Consider the following 15,368-nt stretch of genomic DNA (forward strand, 5'->3'; position numbering starts at 1 on the left):
TCCTATGTCAACCTCCTTTCTTGCTGAAATCCCAGATCTATAGAAAATATCAACAAATGTATCCCGAATAACATTGTGCCGATGTTTAGTACCAACAATGCCAGCACACGACACCGCATGATCGCCGAATACATCCCCAGTAAAAACTCGAGAGCAAGCTGAGCACGGTGTCGAGACAAAGAACAATGGAACACCCATCCGATAACACAACACACATCGGTATGTCTTAGCGTTAATCGTCTGACCCAATCCAGAAATAGGGACTGCCCGAAGCCAAGCAGAGGTGTGTTCACCCTACTGCGACTTCCACAATGCCGACTGCCGAGGAGACAAAGAAAAGGTGGATTCTGCAAAAGCGGTAACCTTTGTGAAATATATATCTTCCAATTTCTTCATGAGTTTAGGGGCAGCGACCTCGTAAGGATTACCTAAAATGTCAGACTCAACCGTTCCATTATCATTATTATTATTATTATTATTATTATTATTATTATTATTATTATTATTATTATTATTATTATTATTATTATTATTATTATTATTATTATTATTATTATTATTATTATTATTATTATTATTATTATTATTATTATTATTATTATTATTATTATTATTATCATGAATATTATTATAATTCTTGTTATTATTATTATTATTATGTTGCTTGATATTTATTGTTATTGCTTGATCATACCTTTTATGCATGTTTAAAGAGAATTGGTACTTGTAATCACGCTTAATAAGATAATTAATAATCTTGTTTAGGGATAATTTTATTATAATTCAAGTGATCGCCAATAATAGTTTTTTTGTGCATTAATATACAACCAACATAGATAAATAGGTTTAAGGTAAACCTATTGATTGCATGTTAGTCAGAAAGTGCACATGAATACGAACAGAATAAAGTAGAGGCCTATTATTAGGGCAGATTCAATCTCTTTTAGGTTGGATTTGTACCTTCATCCCCGAACTACCAGTCATGGTTCCAGACCTATTGGAGTTAACAATCTCCTGGATCGTTAAGGGGTGTAACCTTCACCTTGTGAACGGTTTACAAGTTCCTAAAACTTGTTGACACTCTTTTGCTCTAACTTCCTTCCCTTTGGACGCCACCATGCTTTAGTGTATGATCATAGTGGGGTTCAAGCTAGGGGTAATGGTTGAAATATTCCCTACATCTATGCATGTCTTAATCCTTGTTTTGACCTCTAGCTCCCAAGATCGTGACCGAGCCACTCTAGGGAGGAAAAGGGCACCTTTTCTCATTTTTCTTTCTCTTCTTTTTGTTTTGTTACATATTTTATTTTTATTTTGCATTTACCTATCTTGATACTCCTTTGAGTCTATTCCCTTTCTTGATTATGAGCCACATTACAAGCCTTATGACCTTTCGTTTCCCTAACCATTAGTTTTGTGAAGCATTTTGGTTTGAGAGTTTGTTTTATGTTGTGATGGTTTGAATGAAAATGAGAAAGCAATATGTTCTTTTGGACCAAGCAAGAAAGTAAATTGTATATATTGTGTTTAATAAAGCAAATGCATTCAAGAAAAAGCCGTCCACAGTTAAAAAAGGCAAGGACACCAAATGAGAAAAAAAAATAAAAAAGAAGAAGAAAAATCCATAAAAATTAGAAAAGATTAAAAAACACAAAAATATTTTAGTTGGTTTTGTTTTTCTTCCCTTGTTTAAGCATTGAGGATAATGCTTCGTTCAAGCTTGGGGGGGGGGGAGGATCGTTACTTCATTTTTGTATATATTTTGTGTTGGTGTTGAGTAAGCTTGTGGGAGATGGCATTATTAGTACTTTTGTTCAAGGTTTTGTGACTTCATAAGTTTGTTTTTGAGGTTTGATCACCCTTTTGCTTCACTTAGGAAATATCTCCAAAATTTTCAAATTTTCCCCCGTCCTTGACCCCTAGCCTTACGTTACAACCAATAAAAGACCCTTAGACCCTTGAGGGTTGAGTCAACATAGATGGAGGGAGACAGTTGTCAAGCCTTTGGAGAAAGTGTGCATGGCTAAGACGTCGGGATAACCGTTGTCTCAAAGTTTTTTATTTTCTTTATCTTTTTCCGGTTCCTTTGAGGAATTATGAGAAGCTAGCTTTGAAAGGAATAGTGTCCTTCGAACAAGTGTATGATTCTACTGTGGGTTCAGAATTATTAGAAAGATAATATATTCAGTAAGGCAAGTGATTGGAATGCCTGGGTGGAGGTCGCTTTCGATCAGTAATATTAATGCATAATTAATATTAAAGCTTAATCTTGACTGAACCCTTCGGGTCACACCCAAGCAACCAACAAGCCGAAGAAACGATTTGATTCACAAGGAATTAATGAGTTGACAGAGTAATATTTATTTAGACTTCGGAAATTCGAGCTTAGAGTGTCAAAATCGGGCGTCGAAATTCGAGTCGAAAATAATAAAAGACGAGACGTGCAAATAGTTTTAAATCAACATAATTCCAAAAATACCCCTAGCATCGGAGTGCCCCGAGCAATCCGAGTGCTAGGGGCATAATGCATAGCATGGTGGCTACCATGCGCACCAAGCAAAGCCTAGGCTAGTTGGTGCTTTCTAGCGCACCATTGCTAGCAGCCAAGTGCCAGCCTCGGCGCCTAGGGGCAGCGAGCAGCAGGAGCCCGCACTTGGAGTGTGTGGCATGCTGGGCGCAAGCAGCAGCAGCCCACACTTGGAGTGCGCAGCTTGCTAGCTGCAAGCAGCAGCAGCCCGCAACTCCATGGTGCGGGTAGTTGGGTTAAGTGCGCGCACTAGTAGAAAAATGTACATTTGCGTCGCCATATTTGCGTCACTCATTAGAAAGAACGACGCAAATGTTTAATTTTACCATCCTGAAAAGTTATTTGCGTCGCATATTTATTAAGAAGCGACGCAAATAACTGTTGTATTGCAGATTTTTATTATTTGCGTCGCTCTTATTTATTGAAGCGACGCAAATAATAATCTTATTTGCGTCACTCATTTATTGACAAGTGACGCAAATGAGTGACTGAATAAATTGCGTCACTCTTTTAATAAATGAGCGACGCATATGAAAAATGTACAGCATTATGTTTTATGTTATTTGCGTCGCATTTTAATAATAAAGTGACGCAAATATAGCTTTTGCATTTAGGTTATTTCAGAATTTTGACCTTAGCTTTTGCACGCCTACCTTTCACTAAACAAAGAGAAAAAACAAGTTGCTACTCCAGTGAATTTCTACAGCCAAAGCACCCACAAATTCGACCCTTAAATCCAACAAATTCGGCCAAAAAAACACTGATTCCTCAGCAAATTCAACATCCAAAATCGCAGTCAAGTTGAAGACCTATAATCGGCAGAAAATTGAGCAATTTTGAGCAAAAATTTGGACCAAAAACCCTAAGAAATCCGAACCCATAAACCCCAGAAAAATTGAGCATTTCTGACCAATATTCCCCCATTTCGAGCAAAAAATCTACTCCAAACTATAGGAATTTGAACCCTAGAAACCCCAAAAAATTCAATTAAAAATCCTGGCCTCATATTCGAGCAATGACTGAAATTTTCGACTGGAAAATCGATTAATTTCGCCCCCAAAAAACCCGAGGAAGTTCTAGCAAATTACAGCAACAATAATTGAAGTTTGATTAGTGTAGCAGTTCGACCAGTGTTCGCCCCACTCATATTACTGCATTTAGGCTCGACATTGTTGAATGTGTGAAGTTTATTTCACCTAAGGTAAGATTTCTTGTATTTAGTGAAGTTGTCTTTTTTTTTCCGTCCAATTCGTAAATTGTGTTCTAGGGTTTTTTTATTTTTGATTTGTTTTTCTGTAATGCGAAAAAATTTCATGAAATTGAAGTCATAATTGCGATAGAACTCAAAATACTTTTGTTTGTAATAGGATTATTAGAATGCCTCTATAAAAATGGGTTTGAGGTTGCTGAGAATGGCACATTCATTTAGTTTATTTTTTTTAGGGAATGGCTCATTCATTTAGTTTAAAATGCAATTTATAATTTCTAAAAACGGTTTGCAGTTTTGTTCTCTGAAAATGTGTTGATTGATTTTTGTTAATTTTTGAAAATTGGTTGTATTACTAGGAATTCATACCAATACAATTTTAATGAAGTTAATTTATTTGCTGCAAATTCTTTATTTAATTGAAAATTTGTAGGAATTGGGAATTTGGCTTGGTAAATCAGGGGTAATTAACTAATTAGATTTAATAATTTCTGTTAATGGGATATCAATTTTTTTTTAATTTAAAAATTACATTTTCGATGCTGAATACTATTTTCAGATTTTAAAACTGAATTTATGCTAGTATGATGAGGAAATATTCAAGCTTTATTGTTTTTGGATGATTATATGATTCTTATGATTGATATATGCTGTAATTTAACGAAGATATGGTTGGCTTGTAAATTATAATTGGGTGATGAAACTAATGGTAAATTCGTTGTTTTAAGCACGAATTATACTCCCTTCGTTCTCAAATTGTTGTTCCGGATTTTAAGAGTGGAAGTTAAAGCGTAATTTAAACTAGTAATGTTACTAATGTTTCATCAAAGTGTCTTCTTGAGTTCATAGGTTGAGCAATGATGAGCTTGGTTTGTGAAAGTAAAAGGTCAAAATGTGGCTTAGATTATAGTTTTTGGATTGACTTGTTTCTTGAGAGAGACATATACTTTGTTATGATCGAAGGATAGATTTAGGGTTTGATTGATTGATTGTTTGATGATCGAAGGATTTGTTTAGCTTTGTAGATAAAAAGATAACATGGACTATTGAAGTGTATGTAAATCCAAGTGGCCTTACTCATCTTGATTTAAAGTATTTGACATAAGTAGTTGAAGGCTCGAGTTGCATGTTTTTACCTTGAGAAATTCAGTTGGACCTTCCGACCTGAGTTTCGCCCAGAAATCGAGTTGAATGTTCAACCTTCAACCTTTAAAACCCAATTCCTCTAATTTTTTTTTTGTTTCGGTCTTTCTTGTGCTTTTAATTGCTCCAATTATGAGTCATATTACAGAAAAAGATATCTATAATCACCAAACCTCCGTCATGGCACCCTTAGCTAGGAAAGTAAAGGTATGCATGCTTTCAATGCTTGCATTGGTCTATCTGTATCATAGTATCACTTGAGAGTTGCGACTATACACGTGTATTTGTGAGGCTGTTTCTAAATTTATGGCTATTTCATCAGGTTCTGCGAGATGGTTGGTGGAGTGAGGAGTATAGTTCACAGTTGGTCCCTGGGGATGTAATTAGTATTAATGCTGGAGACATCATTCTAGCTGATGCGCGTCTACTGGAAGGAGACGATGCTGTAATAATTGATGAGGTCAGTTGTAATGTTTGTGATTAATATATTTACTTCATGCATCTATTGTTGCTGAATATATGATTTCTTGTGCTTTGCAGTATATTTTAACAGGAGTTTTGTCTCCAGTAACTAAGAAAGCAGGGGATGCAGTATACTCTGGCTGTATTTGTGAACAAGGAGCATGTGAAGCTGTGATCATTGCCACAGGTGCTCGAATCTTCTTTAGGAAAAATGTTTGCCTGGATTTTAGCATCAATGAAGTCAAATGTTGGGATAAGGTAAAAAGTTCTAGTGGATTTCAACACTAAAAATATATAGCTACTTGTTCTATCTTCTTAACCCTTTATTTTGCTTTTTTTCTTTCCTTTTTAGGTTTTGGTTGGCATTAGGAATGTATGCTTGTGCTTGGTTGCTGTTGGGGTGTTGGTGGAGATTGTTTTCATGTACCTTTTCCAGCACATAGCATTTTGGCGCGGAATTGACAATCTGCTTGTTCTCCTCATTGGTGGAATCCCCATTGCTCTTCACACTCATTATTGGAGATTACTAAAGATGTAAATTATTGGAAAGTTTGTTAATATAATGTCGTCATTCCCAATTTTATGGGTAGGCCAAATTACAAAGGATACTCTGCCGAAATTTACATTTGCATTATTCAATAATATTGCATTTTAATTTCAATTATATTAGCGTTAGCATATTACTTTATACCACTAGCAAGAAAAACAGGTACTACAAACATATACAAGCAATTATTATAATTAAAAAAAAAAAATTTACATCATTTGCGTCACTCATTAAACAAACAAGTGACGCAAATACAGCAATTGTATTGTTTACTCAGTCATTTGCGTCGCTTGTTTATAAAGGGGCGACGCAAATGACTTAAAATAAGTTTATCAGAAAAGTCATTTGCGTCGCTCTTTTATAAAGGAGTGACGCAAATGTCAAAAAATAAGTTTTTAAAAAAAGTCATTTGCGTCGCTTGTTTATAAAGGAGCGACGCAAATAACTTAAAATAAGTTTATCAGAAAAGTCATTTGCGTCGCTCTTTTATAAAGGAGTGACGCAAATGTCAAAAAATAAGTTTTTAAAAAAAGTCATTTGCGTCGCTTGTTTATAAAGGAGCGACGCAAATGACAAAAAATAAGTTTATAAAAAAAGTCATTTGCGTCGCTTGTTTATAAAGGAGCGACGCAAATGACTCTTATTTGCGTCGCCCCTAGGAGCGACGCAAATGACTTAAAAGTCATTTGCGTCGCGAGCAGTTGCGTCGCTCATAGAAGCGACGCAAATACACTATAAATGAGCGACGCAAATAAGCCTTTTTCTACTAGTGGCGGGTAGTTGGGCCTTGTGCAAGGGAGGTGTAAATGGGAGCCTTAAAAGGGAGGACATGTGGAACATGGAGAGGGAGAGAGTGGGGAGCAAGTTTGGTCCCCCCTCTCCAATTGGTCTTCACTTGCTCCCTCATGAATAGTTGACACTTGTTGATTTTTTACTAGCTTGCTTAAAAAATTTTATTTTACCTTTAAAATAAAATGTGAAAATCTCACTATCCCACATTGGTGGGAGAGACAATCATACTCTCATCATTTCCTATAAATACACAAGTAAGGGCATTGGAAATGATGCTTGAGTAAGATTTGGAAAGGGGATCACAAGTAAGTGAAAACCCTTGAACTCAAGAGTTGGAAAAGGTATCACATTTAGTGAAAGCCTTTGAACTCAATTATTCGAGTTTATCGGTCGAGTCTTGCTAACCCCAAGACATTGGAACTTGTCGGTGATCGTTGTTGAGGGTGGATCATCGTTGGAGGCTTCGTAATTTCGAAGCTAGCTTTCAAGTAAGAGCCCAAGCGGTCGGGCGAAGCACGCTCCAAAGGTAATCATTTTATCTTAATCTTATTGTTAAGTTAATTATGTTTATGATTTTATTTATTGCGAGTGCGGTCTTGTCTTTGGGTTTGTTTCCGCGGTGATTGGGACTCACCAAACCCCAACAGCGGTATCGGAGCCACGCTCATTTATTTTTTAAATCAGAATATTTTTCAAGGTTTTTTTATGGCTTTATTTTTTTGGTTTTAACTTGCTAATTAGATTAGTAGCTCGTTTTATCCATTTTAACCTCGTATAAGAGCTGACTTCAGCTCCCGAACCCAGATTTCGACCCAAAAATAGTGAATTTTGGGTGAAAAAGGCGTTTTAGAAATGGTTTTACCCTTTTAGGACTCAGATTTTAGCCAAAAAACGACCAGAAATGCACTTTTCGAGGAGTTTTTCGTATTTACAAAAAATTTTAGTCTTTCTAACCTTGAAAATTAATTGCATATTTATGGTAGTTAAGTAATTGGTTCAATACTTATTTTATAGGAAATTTTAGATTTTAACACCTCACAAAAACCCGAAAATGGTTTTTAACACCATCATAAAAAAAAATTGATTTAAACACCACCCAAATTTCAAATACTTGGGTATTACCACCACTTTAACTGATTCCGTTTACAAATCCATTAAGTAGGGCTATACAGACACGTGTCGCTTTATAATTGGCCAAAAAAATTAAAAAAAAATTAAAAATATTTTTTTTTAAATAAAAAACCTAAAACTACCCCAGCCACCCCAGCCCCACCACCGCGCCACCAGGGTCCACCCCCAACCCACCCCTTGCCGGTGTCCGACGTCCTAGAGAATCGCCCGGCACCGGCGACCCCACCCCCACCCCCCTTTCCTCCACCTACGTACGCACCCTACCCCTTCACTTTCCGCATTTTCGTTTCCCGACCTACCACCCCGAAACCACCCCATTTTAAAAATATATTTTTTTAAAAAAAAATAAAAAACCTAAAACTACCCCCAGCCACCCCAGCCCCACCACCGCGCCACCAGGGTCCACCCCCAACCCACCCCCTGCTGGCGTCCGACGTCCCAGAGAATCGCCCGGCACCGGCGACCCCACCCCCACCCCCCTTCATCCACCTACGTACGCACCCTACCCCTTCAATTCTCTGGGACGCCGGACGCCGGCAGGGGGTGAGTTTGGGGACGGCGGTGGTGGCGCGGTGGTGGGGCTGGGGTGGCTGGGGGTAGTTTTAGGTTTTTAATTTTTTAATTTTAATTTTTTTAATTTTTTTTAAACAAATAAAATAGTGACACGTGTCACTATGGACAACATTTAACGGAAACTGTTAAGTGGTGGTAATACCAATTTTTTTTGGAAATTTGTATGGTGTTAGTACCCATTTTTTTTTTGGGAGGTGTTAAAAACCATTTTCGGGTTTTTAGCAAGTGTTAAAATCTAAAATAACCTATTTTATATGCAATTGTAAACCTCTTTAGGCATGATTACTTGGTGGTAATTTGTATTTGAAAGCTTGGTTTTATTTACAAACATGCTTTTAAAATCAATTCCAATAAGTGTGACCCACCGTGGAAAGAAACCCGACCCAAAACGCAACTCATAATAATTATAACCTTAAAGCATAATTAACATAAACACAAGACTAAGTAAGAGATTATTACCTTTGTAGCGTGCTTTGATCACTTATTAGAGCTCTTACTTCGGAAGCCCCTTAGCCCCGCTTACACGGGGACATCCTACGAAGTCCATCCACAACGCGAGCACCAAACTAAGTTTATTGCCTTGGAGTTAGCAAGGCCTAACCTAAACCCGATTAATTTGTGTTCAAAGGTTTTCACACTGTGATGCCTTTTTCAACACTTACTCAAGTGATAATCCCAACTCCTAAGGTTGGTATTTATAAGAAATGGCTCACAAAAATTCCTATCATCTTTCCATGTGGGAGATTTGATTTTACCATTTTATTTTAAATCTAAAATAAAATAAATAATAAAGCTACTATAAATCAACAAGTGTCAAGCACTCACATGAGAGGTTAGGTGAGGACCATTTGGAGAAGGGGGGGGACCAAACTTGCTCCCCATTCCCTCTCTAAAAACCGGCCAACACACACCCCATATACCCAATGAGACTCCGCAAAATGGCAGCCCCACTTGGGCTCCAAGGCAACCCAAGTGGGCTACCACGGCTTGCTGCCACCTCGGGCAGCATGCCCTTCCCCCATGCGTGCGGGCTGCTGTTGCCGAGGGCTGCTGCTAGCACTCTCGGCCAGTAGGCCCTTTGCACCATGCGTGCGGGCTGCTGCTGCAGAGAGGTGCTACTTGCAAGCCGAGCACCATGTGCGGGATGCTAGCAAGCCCCGCACTTGGTGCGAGCTACTTGCTCGGCCATGCCCCTGACACTCGGCTTTTTTATGCTAGGGGTATTTTGGTCATTATGTTGATTAATTTTCTCGTCTCGTCTTTTTATCATTTTTAAATCGACTTTCGAACTCGGTTTTGACGCTCTAAGCTCGAATTTCCGACGTCTAAATAATAAATACTCGGGCAACTCATTAATTCATTCTGGATTAATTAATTCGTTACTTTGGTTCATTAGTTACTTTGGTGTGACCCGAAGGGTTCAGCCAAGATTAAGCTGTAATATTAATTATACATTAATATTACTGATTGGAAGCTGCCTCCACCCAACCATTTCGATCACTTGACCTTACTGAATAATTAGCTTTCTTATAATTTTAAACCCTCAATCGGAATAATACACTTGTTCAGAAGACACCATTCCTTTCAATCTCCCACTTGTCCTTCCGGACAAGTGCGCATTTAGTGTATAGCCTTTTTCCTATGTCATTGAATGTCTCTTCATACTATAAGGTAAGATTTATTCATCATCCTTATTTTGTCCAGAAGTTTTTCTCGATCCCGAGTCCGAATTTCAATAAATAGTTGATTTCTAAAATCCATCAAAGCACGGCCATGCATTTTACAGTCTCGCTCTTTAAGAGGCCTTTTAAACAACAAAGACATCTTACCTATTTTTAGTAGGGGGACATTCCCAGTCTTGTAATGTAGGTTCTTTTACAAAGAGGACCTAGCCGCCCGAGTGTTGCCTTTATAATTCCCTATTACAGCAGACGTTTGACAACATCAAAGCGGACTAGTGCTCAAAAAAGAGAACTCATAATACTCATGGTCGAGGAAATAGGTTCCAATAGCCATAATGAGAAGTACACTTATGAAAATATTTAACATCTTAAAGTATTCTCCTAAGTCGATCCAGTATGGTTCTAAACCAATACCTGTGCAAATGATTTATGACAATCATGTTCTTGTCACAAGAAACAATGCTATAAATCAAACTACACACTAATCTCAAGTGGCCATTAATCGTCCATCGTTTAAATGACCATGATTAGGGACAATTTTCGATCATAATATTCAATGTTCACTTAATAGGTGTTTCCTTATCAAGACTGGTCTTGATAACCTATTTTGAATATTCTCATAATAGAATGGACTCTTTATTTAATCCAAAGCCATAATTATATAGCAAACGGAGTGATAAAATTGCATGAAATTTTAAATTACTTCAATACCTGAATGGTTCATCTTATGATAAATGGTTTTTCCGGATGTTTTAAGAGTAACACTCTTTTTAAAACATCTATAGAAATCACACCCATATCTAATATGCTTGATTTCTTTCGTGCAATTGTGATTGTTGTCATTCACTTATTGCATAGGTTTAGTTATAATTACTTTGCTAATCTTAGCATCTTTATTACTGATCACTTTCATAATAAGATGATAAAATTTTGGAGTGCCATGGATTATATGTGATTTAGGATTTATTGCCCAAGTGATGGCTCCTACTCATTTTCATGATTGAGATCTTCAACTTGACAACCTACAATCATTAACGTTCAACAGCGAACTTTCCATAGAACATCTTCCTTATTATTTCCTTGAAGACAAATATATTCTCAACATATATTTTAGTAGACTTCCTGATGATGCTTTGCTTGGGTTTCACTCCAAACGACTCACAAAGATTTGAGATACCCTAATCACTTGTGATCATGAAAATTTACTTTAAATTCCCGCACATTACACATGGATGCACGTCCATGTTAAATTTCTCAAGCCACAACTCATTGTTAGCTCATGCTTATAAACGACTTCCTGGTTAAGGATCTTATCCTTGTTAAGATTTGTGCTTGTAACATCAGTTATCAAATTGTATTTGTTTCCACAAGTCAAGAACTCATACTGTAACTTATCGAAGTACTTTGGATGTTCTTGACCATTAATTGTAACACCCTCAAATTTCCCTCTACGGAAATACTAGTATAATACGTATAATTATACCGTAGAGATAGACTTAGGCGTATTGCCACCGTGTGATTACGCAAGGCTACTCAAACTTACTAAATAAATCAATACTTTGCAGCGGAAAATTCAAAACTCTTCTTTATTAATAATAACCATAAATAGAAAGCGATGTCATGAGTACTCAAATTAAATACAAGACCAAAAATTCCTAATTTAGCTGAAACCAATTTCGGGACTCCAATGCATCAATTATTCACTCCACCTGAAAATAAGCAACACCGATTACCATTGCGATAAACAGGGCAAACCAAAACAAATAAGAAGTACGGGTTATCAAAATATGCTAAGTACGAAGATAATTAAAATCAATTTATTTACAAACATGCTTTTGAAATCAATTCCAATAATTGATCCAACAATTCCAAACTCATGATTTAAAACCTATTTTCTATATTCAAATATCAATAATCAATAAAACCAATACCAATTATTTTAAAACGAATTCCTCATATTAAAACCAATTCCTTTTGATCCAATTCCTCACCCAAGTGTGCAAACTCCCCAAGCTAGTCTCTTTATGTTGTAAGGATATTCTTGAAAAAAGACCCGGTCATACAAAGTCCAAGGCCTTATCAATAAACCAAATTTGCATAGTGGGATTACTAACATGCTTATAAAGCATAAATAATAAATTTATTTTAATGATTCCATAAATCCTCTTTTAAATCCAATAATTCGAAATAATTCAAACTCTTTTATTAAATTAAACATGCCTTCAATATCAAACCTTTTTAAAACATGAATAATAATTTTAATCATTCAAAACAAGATATAAAATAAATGCCTCAATTTAATTACTAAAACCAATCATTTAAACATACTTTTATTTCATAAATGATAATTCAATTCAATTTAATTCAAACATCACAAAATCGTTCAAACATGCGTATTCAACCAATCACTTTCAAGGTATCTACCCACCTAACGTACCTTGATCCTTGCTTAGCCAAAAATACCTCAAAAAAACCCTCAAGTAGCTTGATCAAAAACACCCTACAAATAAATATAACTTTAATCAATATAAGGTTAAAAAATAATCACAAATAATTAAATAAAAACCTCCCAACTATATGTACATGAAACTTTTGAATTAATTCATCATAAACATTATTCAAACATTATTTTATAATTAAAACTACTCATAATAATTTTTATATAAATTTCCCATAATAATAATAATAATTGAATAAGGAAAAGGAGAAAAAAGATAAGAAACGAAGGAGAAGAGGAAGGAGGAGGTGGCGGCACAGGTGGCTGCCGGCGGCAGCTGGCGACAGAAGGTGGTGGCTGGAGGCGGCAGGTAGCGCTGGTGGTGGAGGGTGGTGCTCGGTGGTGGTGGTTGCGCAAGAAGAAAAGAAAAGAACAAGAAATTAATTAGAGAATTTGATAGAGAATTATGAGAATTGTTTGTGAGGTTTGATCATTAATTAAAGGGGTATATATAGGCTAAAATGAGCATAAATTATGGTAGGAAAAATTAGGAAGAATTATGGTAAGTAGGGTTTAAGGGATTACTTGGAGAAGTGAGAAAAAGAATTAAGGAAAGTTTGATATTAAGATGATTGTGTATAATTGAATATGGAAGGTATGTATATCATGATACATATTAAGGAAATTGGAATTACTTGGGGAATAATTAAGATGAATGAATGGCAAGAAAAAATGATGATTAGATATTAAAAAGATGGAGGATTAGAATTAAACAAAAATAAGGGATTTTGGGAGATAATTAAAAATATAATTTTACCAAATAAATTCCCCCAAAATAATTCAAGAGGGCCGAAAATATTGATCTTACTACAGCTCAAATTTTGATTTGTCTAGATATATTTAGGAAGATTTTTGCTCGGTTTTTAAGGAATAAAATAATTGTATAAAAATATAGAAAAAATAATTAAATAATTAATTAATTATTTATTTACCAATTATTTACAGATAAATAACCAAGAAAAATCAGATTTTCCATACATGGAAAATTCCAAAATCCTGGCTAATTATTTTGAGAATTTTCGCCATAATAAAATAATTAGTAAAATATTATTTTGCTTTAATTTAAATTTCCAAAATATGTAATTAATCCAATTTTTAAGATAGGATAAATTGATAATAAATCTTATCCAAAATAATGATTAGTTTTAAAAAATACTTTTGACGCCAAAATTCAAATATTATTTTGGCTCCAAATAATAAATTTACGAAAAATACTCTTTTTATAAAATAATTTTTAATTAATTAATTAGGAAAATACGTATGAAAATACGGGGTAGTACAGTTCACCCCCTTAAAATAAGTTTCGACCCGAAACTTAGCCAAAAGAAACGAAAATCATTTTGAAATTATTGGTTCATGCACATCCTAACGTAACTCAAGACTCCAACTAAACTTGAATAAGACTCGAAATCACTTAAAAATGACTCGAAAAGTAGACACGCGAAACTCTATCGCCATCTACTCCCCTTAAAAGGAGTTACGCCCCCGTAACTCGACCACTAACCTTAGGCAAACAGTTTTGGGTAGCGTTTCCTCATATCAGCCTCAGCTTCCCATGTAGCCTCTTTAGTTTTCTGATTTGACCACAACGCTTTAACAATGCTCACATCGTTGTTCCTTGTGCTCCTTACCTTAGAGTAAAGAATATTTACTGGTCTTTCCTCATAAGTCAAATTCTCATCCATCTCAATAGTTTCTGGTTGTAACACATGTGTCACGTCCGGAATATACTTTTAATTTGGCTCACATGGAACACATTGTGAACCCTTTCTAGCTCATTAGGCAAAATCATGGATCTCATCTTAATTCTTCGACCCTTCTTTTTTTCTCTATAAATAGTGGTCATATAACCCCTTTTCCAATCAACAAGCTTCATGATCAAATCATTCTCTTCCTCTCTTTTACACCAAAAATTATTCTATTCTCTCTCTTATATTCTAAGCCTTAAACCTATATTCCTAATTACATCATTCCTCCCTTAAGCACTCCAAGGAGTCCATACTTAACCCGAGGTTCCGTCCTTAAACCAAGGCGTGAAAGGTACACATTACTGAGGGTTTGGACTAAATCAACTCTAATTTTTATTTAATTTAATTGTTTCAATTAGATTTATATTTTTATTGAAGTTACTAACAATTTATTCATGATGTAGCAATTTAAAGGAACGCGCGGAATGTGAGTAATTAATTAATTTAATTACTCTTATTTTATTTTCTTATTGCTAGTATCATGATTAGGTTATTTTGTATTTAATTTGACTAACGCTATTATTTTTAAATTGCTTCCAATATTAATGTTTATTCTATTATTTTTATGATCACCATATTGCATGTTTAAAGGGAATATGTAATTGAAAATCACGCCTAATAAGATAATTTGGACAACCGGTTTAGGTTCCTTTTTAATCTTGTTGTTAATCAAGTGATCACAAATATTTTAGAATTATGTGTTGCATTAATATTCAACCAATTTAGCATAATAATAGTTTGGAGCGAATTGAATATTTTGTTTGTATGCCTTTGAGATCGCAAGAATCACTTTTCACTATAAGAATCGAGTAGAGGCCAATAGGGGCGAATGTGAATCCATGACTCACTTCGTACCATCATCCTCGACCCTCCTTTCGTGGTTCCGAACCATATGGAGTTAGTAATCTCATGGATTATGAATGGGGTGTAACCTTCACGGGTCAATCGTTGTTGCCTTCGTTGTCCCTTAATCGTGGTTGCCTGAAATGATCCGTGAACGGTTTACAAGTTCCATAAAAACTTGTTGGCGGCTCCCTACTTTCCTTGTCCCTAATCGTG

The sequence above is a fragment of the Chenopodium album genome, chromosome 3 (genome assembly GCF_948465745.1).
Source record: "Chenopodium album chromosome 3, dcCheAlbu1.1, whole genome shotgun sequence".
NCBI classification, from domain to species: domain Eukaryota; kingdom Viridiplantae; phylum Streptophyta; class Magnoliopsida; order Caryophyllales; family Amaranthaceae; genus Chenopodium; species Chenopodium album.